This window comes from Triticum aestivum, unplaced genomic scaffold (genome assembly GCF_018294505.1).
Source record: "Triticum aestivum cultivar Chinese Spring unplaced genomic scaffold, IWGSC CS RefSeq v2.1 scaffold110810, whole genome shotgun sequence".
Classification (NCBI taxonomy): domain Eukaryota; kingdom Viridiplantae; phylum Streptophyta; class Magnoliopsida; order Poales; family Poaceae; genus Triticum; species Triticum aestivum.
In genome coordinates, this window is record NW_025233997.1 from 1 (window position 1) to 7,487 (window position 7,487).

General features: G+C 49.0%; 15 non-coding genes across 15 annotated transcripts; all 15 read right to left on the reverse strand.

The window, feature by feature from the left end:
* Window positions 1–230: 230 nt before the first annotated feature.
* On the reverse strand, window positions 231–349 carry LOC123176125 (5S ribosomal RNA). The gene has a single exon (XR_006488371.1). It is a non-coding gene; the product is annotated as a 5S ribosomal RNA (ribosomal RNA).
* A 367-nt stretch (window positions 350–716) lies between these two features.
* LOC123176132 (5S ribosomal RNA) lies at window positions 717–835 on the reverse strand. Its single transcript, XR_006488377.1, has one exon. It is a non-coding gene; the product is annotated as a 5S ribosomal RNA (ribosomal RNA).
* Window positions 836–1,202: 367 nt separating this feature from the next.
* Window positions 1,203–1,321, reverse strand: LOC123176129 (5S ribosomal RNA). The gene has a single exon (XR_006488375.1). It is a non-coding gene; the product is annotated as a 5S ribosomal RNA (ribosomal RNA).
* A 367-nt stretch (window positions 1,322–1,688) lies between these two features.
* LOC123176126 (5S ribosomal RNA) lies at window positions 1,689–1,807 on the reverse strand. Its single transcript, XR_006488372.1, has one exon. It is a non-coding gene; the product is annotated as a 5S ribosomal RNA (ribosomal RNA).
* A 408-nt stretch (window positions 1,808–2,215) lies between these two features.
* Window positions 2,216–2,334, reverse strand: LOC123176124 (5S ribosomal RNA). The gene has a single exon (XR_006488370.1). It is a non-coding gene; the product is annotated as a 5S ribosomal RNA (ribosomal RNA).
* A 367-nt stretch (window positions 2,335–2,701) lies between these two features.
* Window positions 2,702–2,820, reverse strand: LOC123176136 (5S ribosomal RNA). The gene has a single exon (XR_006488381.1). It is a non-coding gene; the product is annotated as a 5S ribosomal RNA (ribosomal RNA).
* Window positions 2,821–3,187: 367 nt separating this feature from the next.
* On the reverse strand, window positions 3,188–3,306 carry LOC123176133 (5S ribosomal RNA). Its single transcript, XR_006488378.1, has one exon. It is a non-coding gene; the product is annotated as a 5S ribosomal RNA (ribosomal RNA).
* A 367-nt stretch (window positions 3,307–3,673) lies between these two features.
* LOC123176128 (5S ribosomal RNA) lies at window positions 3,674–3,792 on the reverse strand. Its single transcript, XR_006488374.1, has one exon. It is a non-coding gene; the product is annotated as a 5S ribosomal RNA (ribosomal RNA).
* Window positions 3,793–4,159: 367 nt separating this feature from the next.
* LOC123176135 (5S ribosomal RNA) lies at window positions 4,160–4,278 on the reverse strand. Its single transcript, XR_006488380.1, has one exon. It is a non-coding gene; the product is annotated as a 5S ribosomal RNA (ribosomal RNA).
* Window positions 4,279–4,645: 367 nt separating this feature from the next.
* LOC123176138 (5S ribosomal RNA) lies at window positions 4,646–4,764 on the reverse strand. Its single transcript, XR_006488382.1, has one exon. It is a non-coding gene; the product is annotated as a 5S ribosomal RNA (ribosomal RNA).
* A 367-nt stretch (window positions 4,765–5,131) lies between these two features.
* LOC123176122 (5S ribosomal RNA) lies at window positions 5,132–5,250 on the reverse strand. Its single transcript, XR_006488368.1, has one exon. It is a non-coding gene; the product is annotated as a 5S ribosomal RNA (ribosomal RNA).
* A 367-nt stretch (window positions 5,251–5,617) lies between these two features.
* Window positions 5,618–5,736, reverse strand: LOC123176134 (5S ribosomal RNA). Its single transcript, XR_006488379.1, has one exon. It is a non-coding gene; the product is annotated as a 5S ribosomal RNA (ribosomal RNA).
* A 367-nt stretch (window positions 5,737–6,103) lies between these two features.
* On the reverse strand, window positions 6,104–6,222 carry LOC123176130 (5S ribosomal RNA). Its single transcript, XR_006488376.1, has one exon. It is a non-coding gene; the product is annotated as a 5S ribosomal RNA (ribosomal RNA).
* A 367-nt stretch (window positions 6,223–6,589) lies between these two features.
* LOC123176127 (5S ribosomal RNA) lies at window positions 6,590–6,708 on the reverse strand. Its single transcript, XR_006488373.1, has one exon. It is a non-coding gene; the product is annotated as a 5S ribosomal RNA (ribosomal RNA).
* A 367-nt stretch (window positions 6,709–7,075) lies between these two features.
* LOC123176123 (5S ribosomal RNA) lies at window positions 7,076–7,194 on the reverse strand. Its single transcript, XR_006488369.1, has one exon. It is a non-coding gene; the product is annotated as a 5S ribosomal RNA (ribosomal RNA).
* Window positions 7,195–7,487: the final 293 nt, after the last annotated feature.

Genomic DNA, 7,487 nt, shown 5'->3' on the forward strand with positions numbered 1-7,487 from the left:
ACGGAGACGAGTTTTCCACGGTTTCCACCCCTCCCTCCATACCGCAGCAACACGAGTTTTTTCCACCCCTTTCAGAACGCGCTCTTCGCGCCACAAAGCCGCCCCAAGACGCGCGAGCAATGAGCATCGAGCTTAAACATATCGCAAACGTCAAACATAATATAACGGGATTAATATATATCGCGCACGTGCGACATGTTTGTCACAAGGCGCAAAAAATAATTATAAAAGGAATGCAACACGAGGACTTCCCAGGAGGTCACCCATCCTAGTACTACTCTCGCCCAAGCACGCTTAACTTCGGAGTTCTGATGGGATCCGATGCTTTAGTGCTGGTATGATCGCATCCGACATGTTTCCCCGTCTTCGTCCCTTATGCTTGCCACTCCCAGGTCCGCTCCAAAGACGATTCTACATTCTCACTACCATTACAACCGTTCCCTAACAATGGATAATGTCCTATACTAATTACTCTCCCGCTCAATCACGGAGACGAGTTTTCCACGGTTTCCACCCCTCCCTCCATACCGCAGCAACATGAGTTTTTTCCACCCCTTTCAGAACACGCTCTTCGCGCCATAAAGCCGCCCCAAGACGCGCGAGCAATGAGCATCGAGCTTAAACATATCACAAACGTCAAACATAATATAACGGGATTAATATATATCGCGCACGTGCGACATGTTTGTCACAAGGCGCAAAAGTTAATTATAAAAGGAATGCAACACGAGGACTTCCCAGGAGGTCACCGATCCTAGTACTACTCTCGCCCAAGCACGCTTAACTTCGGAGTTCTGATGGGATCCGGTGCTTTAGTGCTGGTATGATCGCATCCGACATGTTTCCCCGTCTTCGTCCCTTATGCTTGCCACTCCCAGATCCGCTCCAAAGACGATTCTACATTCTCACTACCATTACAACCGTTTCCTAACAATGGATAATGTCCTATACTACTTACTCTCCCGCTCAATCACGGAGACGAGTTTTCCACGGTTTCCACCCCTCCCTCCATACCGCAGCAACACAAGTTTTTTCCACCCCTTTCAGAACACGCTCTTCGCGCCACAAAGCCGCCCCAAGACGCGCGAGCAATGAGCATCGAGCTTAAACATATCGCAAACGTCAAACATAATATAACGGGGTTAATATATATCGCGCACGTGCGACATGTTTGTCACAAGGCGCAAAAAATAATTATAAAAGGAATGCAACACGAGGACTTCCCAGGAGGTCACACATCCTAGTACTACTCTCGCCCAAGCACGCTTAACTTCGGAGTTCTGATGGGATCCGGTGCTTTAGTGCTGGTATGATCGCATCCGACATGTTTCCCCGTCTTCGTCCCTTATGCTTGCCACTCCCAGGTCCGCTCCAAAGACGATTCTACATTCTCACTACCATTACAACCGTTCCCTAACAATGGATAATGTCCTATACTACTTACTCTCCCGCTCAATCACGGAGACGAGTTTTCCACGGTTTCCACCCCTCCCTCCATACCGCAGCAACACGAGTTTTTCCCACCCCTTTCGGAACGCGCTCTTCGCGCCACAAAGCCGCCGCAAGACGCGCGAGCAATGAGCATCGAGCTTAAACATATCGCAAACGTCAAACATAATATAACCGGATTAATATATATCGCGCACGTGCGACATGTTTGTCACAAGGCGCAAAAAATAATTATAAAAGGAATGCAACACGAGGACTTCCCAGGAGGTCACCCATCCTAGTACTACTCTCGCCCAAGCACGCTTAACTTCGGAGTTCTGATGGGATCCCGTGCTTTAGTGCTGGTATGATCGCATCCGACATGTTTCCCCGTCTTCGTCCCTTATGCTTGCCACTCCCAGGTCCGCTCCAAAGACGATTCTACATTCTCACTACCATTACAACCGTTCCCTAACAATGGATAATGTCCTATACTACTTACTCTCCCGCTCAATCACGGAGACGAGTTTTCCACGGTTTCCACCCCTCCCTCCATACCGCAGCAACACGAGTTTTTTCCACCCCTTTCAGAACGCGCTCTTCGCGCCACAAAGCCGCCCCAAGACGCGCGAGCAATGAGCATCGCGCCACAAAGCCGCCCCAAGACGCGCGAGCAATGAGCATCGAGTTTAAACATATCGCAAACGTCAAACATAATATAACGGGATTAATATATATCGCGCACGTGCGACATGTTTGTCACAAGGCGCAAAAAATAATTATAAAAGGAATGCAACACGAGGACTTCCCAGGAGGTCACCCATCCTAGTACTACTCTCGCCCAAGCACGCTTAACTTCAGAGTTCTGATGGGATCCGGTGCTTTAGTGCTGGTATGATCGCATCCGACATGATTCCCTGTCTTCGTCCCTTATGCTTGCCACTCCCAGGTCCGCTCCAAAGACGATTCTACATTCTCACTACCATTACAACCGTTCCCTAACAATGGATAATGTCCTATACTACTTACTCTCCCGCTCAATCACGGAGACGAGTTTTCCACGGTTTCCACCCCTCCCTTCATACCGCAGCAACACGAGTTTTTTCCACCCCTTTCAGAACGCGCTCTTCGCGCCACAAAGCCGCCCCAAGACGCGCGAGCAATGAGCATCGAGCTTAAACATATCGCAAACGTCAAACATAATATAACGGGATTAATATATATCGCGCACGTGCGACATGTTTGTCACAAGGCGCAAAAAATAATTATAAAAGGAATGCAACACGAGGACTTCCCAGGAGGTCACCCATCCTAGTACTACTCTCGCCCAAGCACGCTTAACTTCGGAGTTCTTATGGGATCCGGTGCTTTAGTGCTGGTATGATCGCATCCGACATGTTTCCCCGTCTTCGTCCCTTATGCTTGCCACTCCCAGGTCCGCTCCAAAGACGATTCTACATTCTCACTACCACTACAACCGTTCCCTAACAATGGATAATGTCCTATACTACTTACTCTCCCGCTCAATCACGGAGACGAGTTTTCCACGGTTTCCACCCCTCCCTCCATACCGCAGCAACACGAGTTTTTTCCACCCCTTTCAGAACGCGCTCTTCGCGCCACAAAGCCGCCCCAAGACGCGCGAGCAATGAGCATCGAGCTTAAACATATCGCAAACGTCAAACTTAATATAACGGGATTAATATATATCGCGCACGTGCGACATGTTTGTCACAAGGCGTAAAAAATAATTATAAAAGGAATGCAACACGAGGACTTCCCAGGAGGTCACCCATCCTAGTACTACTCTCGCCCAAGCACGCTTAACTTCAGAGTTCTGATGGGATCCGGTGCTTTAGTGCTCGTATGATCGCATCCGACATGTTTCCCCGTCTTCGTCCCTTATGCTTGCCACTCCCAGGTCCGCTCCAAAGACGATTCTACATTCTCACTACCATTACAACCATTCCCTAACAATGGATAATGTCCTATACTACTTACTCTCCCGCTCAATCACGGAGACGAGTTTTCCACGGTTTCCACCCCTCCCTCCATACCGCAGCAACACGAGTTTTTTCCACCCCTTTCAGAACGCGCTCTTCGCGCCACAAAGCCGCCCCAAGACGCGCGAGCAATGAGCATCGAGCTTAAACATATCGCAAACGTCAAACATAATATAACGGGATTAATATATATCGCGCACGTGCGACATGTTTGTCACAAGGCGCAAAAAATAATTATAAAAGGAATGCAACAAGAGGACTTCCCAGGAGGTCACCCATCCTAGTACTACTCTCGCCCAAGCACGCTTAACTTCGGAGTTCTGATGGGATCCGGTGCTTTAGTGCTGGTATGATCGCATCCGACATGTTTCCCCGTCTTCGTCCCTTATGCTTGCCACTCCCAGGTCCGCTCCAAAGACGATTCTACATTCTCACTACCATTACAACCGTTCCCTAACAATGGATAATGTCCTATACTACTTACTCTCCCGCTCAATCACGGAGACGAGTTTTCCACGGTTTCCACCCCTCCCTCCATACCGCAGCAACACGAGTTTTTTCCACCCCTTTCAGAACGCGCTCTTCGCGCCACAAAGCCGCCCCAAGACGCGCGAGCAATGAGCATCGAGCTTAAACATATCGCAAACGTCAAACATAATATAACGGGATTAATATATATCACGCACGTGCGACATGTTTGTCACAAGGCGCAAAAAATAATTATAAAAGGAATGCAACACGAGGACTTCCCAAGAGGTCACCCATCCTAGTACTACTCTCGCCCAAGCACGCTTAACTTCGGAGTTCTGATGGGATCCGGTGCTTTAGTGCTGGTATGATCGCATCCGACATGTTTCCCCGTCTTCGTCCCTTATGCTTGCCACTCCCAGGTCCGCTCCAAAGACGATTCTACATTCTCACTACCATTACAACCATTCCCTAACAATGGATAATGTCCTATACTACTTACTCTCCCGCTCAATCACGGAGACGAGTTTTCCACGGTTTCCACCCCTCCCTCCATACCGCAGCAACAAGAGTTTTTTCCACCCCTTTCAGAACGCGCTCTTCGCGCCACAAAGCCGCCCCAAGACGCGCGAGCAATGAGCATCGAGCTTAAACATATCGCAAACGTCAAACATAATATAACGGGATTAATATATATCGCGCACGTGCGACATGTTTGTCACAAGGCGCAAAAAATAATTATAAAAGGAATGCAACACGAGGACTTCCCAGGAGGTCACCCATCCTAGTACTACTCTCGCCCAAGCACGCTTAACTTCGGAGTTCTTATGGGATCCGGTGCTTTAGTGCTGGTATGATCGCATCCGACATGTTTCCCCGTCTTCGTCCCTTATGCTTGCCACTCCCAGGTCCGCTCCAAAGACGATTCTACATTCTCACTACCATTACAACCGTTCCCTAACAATGGATAATGTCCTATACTACTTACTCTCCCGCTCAATCACGGAGACGAGTTTTCCACGGTTTCCACCCCTCCCTCCATACCGCAGCAACACGAGTTTTTTTCACCCCTTTCAGAACGCGCTCCTCGCGCCACAAAGCCGCCCCAAGACGCGCGAGCAATGAGCATCGAGCTTAAACATATCGCAAACGTCAAACATAATATAACGGGATTAATATATATCGCGCACGTGCGACATGTTTGTCACAAGGCGCAAAAAATAATTATAAAAGGAATGCAACACGAGGACTTCCCAGGAGGTCACCCATCCTAGTACTACTCTCGCCCAAGCACGCTTAACTTCGGAGTTCTGATGGGATCCGGTGCTTTAGTGCTGGTATGATCGCATCCGACATGTTTCCCCGTCTTCGTCCCTTATGCTTGCCACTCCCAGGTCCGCTCCAAAGACGATTCTACATTCTCACTACCATTACAACCGTTCCCTAACAATGGATAATGTCCTATACTACTTACTCTCCCGCTCAATCACGGAGACGAGTTTTCCACGGTTTCCACCCCTCCCTCTATACCGCAGCAACACGAGTTTTTTCCACCCCTTTCAGAACGCGCTCTTCGCGCCACAAAGCCGCCCCAAGACGCGCGAGCAATGAGCATCGAGCTTAAACATATCGCAAACGTCAAACATAATATAACAGGATTAATATATATCGCGCACGTGCGACATGTTTCTCACAAGGCGCAAAAAATAATTATAAAAGGAATGCAACACGAGGACTTCCCAGGAGGTCACCCATCCTAGTACTACTCTCGCCCAAGCACGCTTAACTTCGGAGTTCTGATGGGATCCGGTGCTTTAGTGCTGGTATGATCGCATCCGACATGTTTCCCCGTCTTCGTCCCTTATGCTTGCCACTCCCAGGTCCGCTCCAAAGACGATTCTACATTCTCACTACCATTACAACCGTTCCCTAACAATGGATAATGTCCTATACTACTTACTCTCCCGCTCAATCACGAAGACGAGTTTTCCACGGTTTCCACCCCTCCCTCCATACCGCAGCAACACGAGTTTTTTCCACCCCTTTCAGAACGCGCTCTTCGCGCCACAAAGCCGCCCCAAGACGCGCGAGCAATGAGCATCGAGCTTAAACATATCGCAAACGTCAAACATAATATAACGGGATTAATATATATCGCGCACGTGCGACATGTTTGTCACAAGGCGCAAAAAATAATTATAAAAGGAATGCAACACGAGGACTTCCCAGGAGGTCACCCATCCTAGTACTACTCTCGCCCAAGCACGCTTAACTTCGTAGTTCTGATGGGATCCGGTGCTTTAGTGCTGGTATGATCGCATCCGACATGTTTCCCCGTCTTCGTCCCTTATGCTTGCCACTCCCAGGTCCGCTCCAAAGACGATTCTACATTCTCACTACCATTACAACCGTTCCCTAACAATGGATAATGTCCTATACTACTTACTCTCCCGCTCAATCACGGACACGAGTTTTCCACGGTTTCCACCCCTCCCTCCATACCGCAGCAACACGAGTTTTTTCCACCCCTTTCAGAACGCGCTCTTCGCGCCACAAAGCCGCCGCAAGACGCGCGAGCAATGAGCATCGAGCTTAAACATATCGCAAACGTCAAACATAATATAACGGGATTAATATATATCGCGCACGTGCGACATGTTTGTCACAAGGCGCAAAAAATAATTATAAAAGGAATGCAACACGAGGACTTCCCAGGAGGTCACCCATCCTAGTACTACTCTCGCCCAAGCACGCTTAACTTCGGAGTTTTGATGGGATCCGGTGCTTTAGTGCTGGTATGATCGCATCCAACATGTTTCCCCGTCTTCGTCCCTTATGCTTGCCACTCCCAGGTCCGCTCCAAAGACGATTCTACATTCTCACTACCATTACAACCGTTCCCTAACAATGAATAATGTCCTATACTACTTACTCTCCCGCTCAATCACGGAGACGAGTTTTCCACGGTTTCCACCCCTCCCTCCATACCGCAGCAACACGAGTTTTTTCCACCCCTTTCAGAACGCGCTCTTCGCGCCACAAAGCCGCCCCAAGACGCGCGAGCAATGAGCATTGAGCTTAAACATATCGCAAACGTCAAACATAATATAACGGGATTAATATATATCGCGCACGTGCGACATGTTTGTCACAAGGCGCAAAAAATAATTATAAAAGGAATGCAACACGAGGACTTCCCAGGAGGTCACCCATCCTAGTACTACTCTCGCCCAAGCACGCTTAACTTCGGAGTTCTTATGGGATCCGGTGCTTTAGTGCTGGTATGATCGCATCCGACATGTTTCCCCGTCTTCGTCCCTTATGCTTGCCACTCCCAGGTCCGCTCCAAAGACGATTCTACATTCTCACTACCACTACAACCGTTCCCTAACAATGGATAATGTCCTATACTACTTACTCTCCCGCTCAATCACGGAGACGAGTTTTCCACGGTTTCCACCCCTCCCTCCATACCGCAGCAACACGAGTTTTTTCCACCCCTTTCAGAACGCGCTCTTCGCGCCACAAAGCCGCCCCAAGACGCGCGAGCAATGAGCATCGAGCTTAAACATATCGCAAACGTCAAAC